Below are 6,318 nucleotides of genomic sequence, written 5' to 3'. Positions count from 1 at the left end.
AAAAATGTAAAGATCGGAAACATTTTTTTTACAAATTAAATGACAGCTATTAGGCAATACAATAAATAACAATATCATAAAAAAAGGGAGATAAAAATATTTTTAAAGAAATAACTTACTTTTCTGTCGCAGGAGCCGCGGGTCGGAACCACTCCGTGCACAGCGGTGCACATCGCTGCAGGAAGACGCCACGGGCCATGTTGGACCTACAAAAAAGATAAGAAACATAATATTAGGCATAATAAACAAAATGGCTTACTTTTACACGGAAACAACAGCAACATACATACCCGTCTGAACAGCTTCGTCCACAGTGGTGCAATCGGCTGCAGGGAAACGCCACGGGCCTTGTTGGACCTACAAAAAAGATAAGAAACATAAGATTATTAAAATTGAAAAGATAGCTCACCTCAATCTGCAAAAGAGCCGCGGGTCGGAACCACTCCGTGCACAGCGGTGCACATCGCTGCAGGAAGACGCCACGGGCCATGTTGGACCTACAAAAAAGATAAGAAACATAAGATTATTAACATTGAAAAGATAGCTCACCTCAATCTGCAAAAGAGCCGCGGGTCGGAACCACTCCGTGCACAGCGGTGCACATCGCTGCAGGAAGACACCACGGGCCATGTTGGACCTACAAAAAACATAAGAAACATAAGATTATTAACATTGAAAAGATAGCTCACCTCAATCTGCAAAAGAGCCGCGGGTCGGAACCACTCCGTGCACAGCAGTGCACATCGCTGCAGGAAGACACCACGGGCCATGTTGGACCTACAAAAAACATAAGAAACATAAGATTATTAACATTGAAAAGATAGCTCACCTCAATCTGCAAAAGAGCCGCGGGTCGGAACCACTCCGTGCACAGCGGTGCACATCGCTGCAGGAAGACACCACGGGCCATGTTGGACCTACAAAAAAGATAAGAAACATAAGATTAGCCTAAAGAAACAAAATGGCTTACTTTTACACGGAAAAAAAGCAACATACATACCCGTCTGAAGCGCTCCGTGCACAGCGGTGCACATCGCTGCAGGAAGACGCCACGGGCCATGTTGGACCTACAAAAAAGATAAGAAACATAACATTATTAAAATTGAAAAGATAGCTCACCTCAATCAGCAAAAGAGCCGCGGGTCGGAACCACTCCGTGCACAGCGGTGCACATCGCTGCAGGAAGACGCCACGGGCCATGTTGGACCTACAAAAGAGATAAGAAACATAAGATTAGCCTAAAGAAACAAAATGGCTTACTTTTACACGGAAAAAAAAGCAACATACATACCCGTCTGAAGCGCTCCGTGCACAGCGGTGCACATCGCTGCAGGAAGACGCCACGGGCCATGTTGGACCTACAAAAAAGATAAGAAACATAAGATTATTAAAATTGAATAGATAGCTCACCTCAATCTGCAAAAGAGCCGCGGGTCGGAACCACTCCGTGCACTGCGGTGCACATCGCTGCAGGAAGACGCCACGGGCATGTTGGACCTACAAAAAAGATAAGAAACATAACTTTAGCCTAAATAAACAAAATGGCTTACATTAAGACGCCCATGTTGGACCTACAAAAAAGATAAGAAACATAACATTAGCCTAAATAAACAAAATGGCTTACTTTTACACGGAAACAACAGCAACATACATACCCGTCTGAACAGCTTCGTCCACAGTGGTGCAATCGGCTGCAGGGAAACGCCACGGGCCTTGTTGGACCTACAAAAAAGATAAGAAACATAAGATTATTAAAATTGAAAAGATAGCTCACCTCAATCTGCAAACGAGCCGCGGGTCGGAACCACTCCGTGCACAGCGGTGCACATCGCTGCAGGAAGACGCCACGAGCCATGTTGGACCTACAAAAAAGATAAGAAACATAAGATTATTAACATTGAAAAGATAGCTCACCTCAATCTGCAGGAGAGCCGCGTGTCGGAACCACTCCGTGCACAGCGGTGCACATCGCTGCAGGAAGACACCACGGGCCATGTTGGGCCTACAAAAAAGATAAGAAACATAAGATTATTAACATTGAAAAGATAGCTCACCTCAATCTGCAGGAGAGCCGCGTGTCGGAACCACTCCGTGCACAGCGGTGCACATCGCTGCAGGAAGACACCACGGGCCATGTTGGGCCTACAAAAAAGATAAGAAACATAAGATTATTAACATTGAAAAGATAGCTCACCTCAATCTGCAAACGAGCCGCGGGTCGGAACCACTCCATTCACAGCGGTGCACATCGCTGCAGGAAGACGCCACGGGCCATGTTGGACCTACAAAAAAGATAAGAAACATAAGATTAGCCTAAAGAAACAAAATGGCTTACTTTTACACGGAAACAACAGCATTTTATGTCGCAGGAGCCTCGGATCGAAACAGCAGGGCGATGCCACCGGCCATGTTAGACCTAGAAAAAAGAAAAGAAACATAACATTAGCCTAAAAAAACAAACCTGGCTTACTTGTAAAGGAAAACAACAACAATATACATTGACCATGTTAGACCTAAACATAAGAGAAAAAACATAACATTAGCTACAATACAAAGATGCCTTACTTGGATCCTAAAAAAAACAAAACCATACATACCTGTCTGCAGGGAGACGCCACGGACCATGTGGAACCTACAAAAGACAGAAACAAACATAAGATTATTGCAATAGAAAAGATAGCTGACCTCAAACTGCAAAAGAGCCTCGGATCGGAACAACTCCGTGCACAGCGGTGCACATCCCTGCAGGGTGACGTCACGGGCCATGTAGGACCGAGAAAAAAGAAAAAAAACATAAAATTAGCCTAAAAAAACTAAACCTGGGTTACCTGTAAAGGAAAACAGTACACCTAACTAAAAATATGTTAAACATGACATCAGACAAAAGTTGCTCTCTTACCTGTAGGACTTTCGAGAAGATATCAGGAAATGACGTTAACGCAACGTGCCACGCCCATGCCGTATTAAAATCAAGTACTCCCCGTATTCATTTATTAATCGCACTTTCGTCAAACAAATAAAGTAGAAATATCGCAAAAACATTTTTACCAAATGAAATAACAGTTATCATTTAATACAATAAATAACACACAATATAATGAAAAGGTAGATACAAATATTTCTAAAGAAATAACGTACCTGTAATAACGTACCTGTATGTCGCAGGAGCCTCGGATCGGAATTACTCCGTACTTACCGGTGCACATGGCTGCAGGAAGAATCCAGGGACCATGTTAAACATAGAAAAAAGAAAAGAAACATAACATTAGCCTAAGAAACAAAAACTGGTTTACCTGTAAAGGAAAACAACAATAACATACATCAACCATGTTATACCTAAACATAAGAGAAAAAACATAACATTAGCTACTATAAAAAGATGCCTTACTTGGATCCTAAACAAAAAAAAAAATACATACCTGTCTGAAAAACTGCGTGCGGCTGCAGGGAGTCTCGACGGACCATGTTGGAGCTAGAAAAAAGATAAGAAACATAAGATGAGCCGAAAAAAAATAAAACATGGCTTACCTGTAAATGGAAACGGTAGATGTAACAATAAATAATTAATACATGACATCAACAGACAAAAGTTGCTCGCTTAGTCTCGACGGAAACATAAGATGAACCGTAAAAAACAAACAAACCTGGCTTACCTGTAAATGAAAACCGTAGATGTAACAATAAATAATTAATACATTACATCAACAGACAAAAGTTGCTCGCTTACCTGTAGAACTTTCCAGACGAGATCGGGAAATGACGTTAACGTGAATAAACGTGCCCCGCCCATGCCGTATTAAAATCAAGTACTCCCCCTATTCAATTATTAATAGCACTTTCGTCAAACAAATAAAAAATGTAAATATCGCAAACATTTTTTTTAACAAATTAAATGACAGGTATTAGGCAATACAATAAATAACAATATCATAAAAAAAGGGAGATAAAAATATTATTAAAGAAATAACGTACTTTTCTGTCGCAGGAGCCTACATCAACAGACAAAAGTTGCTCGCTTACCTGTAGAATTTTCCAGACGAGATCGGGAAATGACGTTAACGTGAATAAACGTGCCCCGCCCATGCCGTATTAAAAGCAAGTACTCCCCCTATTCAATTATTAATAGCACTTTCGTCAAACAAATCAAAAATGTAAATATCGCAAACATTTTTTGTAACAAATTAAATGACAGGTATTAGGAAATACAATAAATAACAATATCATAAAAAAAAGGGAGATAAAAATATTATTAAAGAAATAACGTACTTTTCTGTCGCAGGAGCCGCGGGTCGGAACCACTCCGTGCACAGCGATGCACATCGCTGCAGGAAGACGCCACGGGCCATGTTGGACCTACAAAAAAGATAAAAAACATAAGATTAGCCGAAAAAAAAAAATGGCTTACTTTTACACGGAAACAACAGCATTTTATGTCGCAGGAGCCTCGGATCGAAACCGCTCCATGCACAGCGGTGCACATCGCTGCAGGGCGACGCCACCGGCCATGTTAGACCTAGAAAAAAGAAAAGAAACATAACATTAGCCTAAGAAACAAAAACTGGTTTACCTGTAAAGGAAAACAACAATAACATACATCAACCATGTTATACCTAAACATAAGAGAAAAAACATAACATAAGCTACTATAAAAAGATGCCTTACTTGGATCCTAAACAAAAAAAAACATACATACCTGTCTGAAAAACTGCGTGCGGCTGCAGGGAGTCTCGACGGACCATGTTGGAGCTAGAAAAAAGATAAGAAACATAAGATGATCCGAAAAAAAATAAAACATGGCTTACCTGTAAATGGAAACGTTATATGTAACAATAAATAATTAATACATTACATCAACAGACAAAAGTTGCTCGCTTACCTGTAGAACTTTCCAGACGAGATCGGGAAATGACGTTAACGTGAATAAACGTGCCCCGCCCATGCCGTATTAAAATCAAGTACTCCCCCTATTCAATTATTAATAGCACTTTCGTCAAACAAATAAAAAATGTAAATATCGCAAACATTTTTTTTACAAATTAAATGACAGCTATTAGGCAATACAATAAATAACAATATCATAAAAAAAGGGAGATAAAAATATTTTTAAAGAAATAACTTACTTTTCTGTCGCAGGAGCCGCGGGTCGGAACCACTCCGTGCACAGCGGTGCACATCGCTGCAGGAAGACGCCACGGGCCATGTTGGACCTACAAAAAAGATAAGAAACATAATATTAGGCAAAATAAACAAAATGGCTTAATTTTACACGGAAACAACAGCAACATACATACCCGTCTGAACAGCATCGTCCACAGTGGTGCAATCGGCTGCAGGGAAACGCCACGGGCCTTGTTGGACCTACAAAAAAGATAAGAAACATAAGATTATTAAAATTGAAAAGATAGCTCACCTCAATCTGCAAAAGAGCCGCGGGTCGGAACCACTCCGTGCACAGCGGTGCACATCGCTGCAGGAAGACGCCACGGGCCATGTTGGACCTACAAAAAAGATAAGAAACATAAGATTAGCCTAAAGAAACAAAATGGCTTACTTTTACACGGAAAAAAAGCAACATACATACCCGTCTGAAGCGCTCCGTGCACAGCGGTGCACATCGCTGCAGGAAGACGCCACGGGCCATGTTGGACCTACAAAAAAGATAAGAAACATAAGATTATTAACATTGAAAAGATAGCTCACCTCAATCTGCAAAAGAGCCGCGTGTCGGAACCACTCCGTGCACAGCGGTGCACATCGCTGCAGGAAGACGCCACGGGCCATGTTGGACCTACAAAAGAGATAAGAAACATAAGATTAGCCTAAAAAAACAAAATGGCTTACTTTTACACGGAAACAACAGCAACATACATACCCGTCTGAAGCGCTCCGTCCACAGCGGTGCACATCGCTGCAGGAAGACGCCACGGGCCATGTTGGACCTACAAAAAAGATAAGAAAGATAACATTATTAAAATTGAAAAGATAGCTCACCTCAATCAGCAAAAGAGCCGCGGGTCGGAACCACTCCGTGCACAGCGGTGCACATCGCTGCAGGAAGACGCCACGGGCCATGTTGGACCTACAAAAAAGATAAGAAACATAAGATTAGCCTAAAGAAACAAAATGGCTTACTTTTACACGGAAAAAAAAGCAACATACATACCCGTCTGAAGCGCTCCGTGCACAGCGGTGCACATCGCTGCAGGAAGACGCCACGGGCCATGTTGGACCTACAAAAGAGATAAGAAACATAAGATTAGCCTAAAAAAGCAAAATGGCTTACTTTTACACGGAAACAACAGCAACATACATACCCGT

Source organism: Lissotriton vulgaris, unplaced genomic scaffold (assembly GCF_964263255.1).
Source record: "Lissotriton vulgaris unplaced genomic scaffold, aLisVul1.2 SCAFFOLD_8166, whole genome shotgun sequence".
Lineage (NCBI taxonomy): Eukaryota > Metazoa > Chordata > Amphibia > Caudata > Salamandridae > Lissotriton > Lissotriton vulgaris.
Note: the sequence above shows the minus strand (reverse complement) of the source record.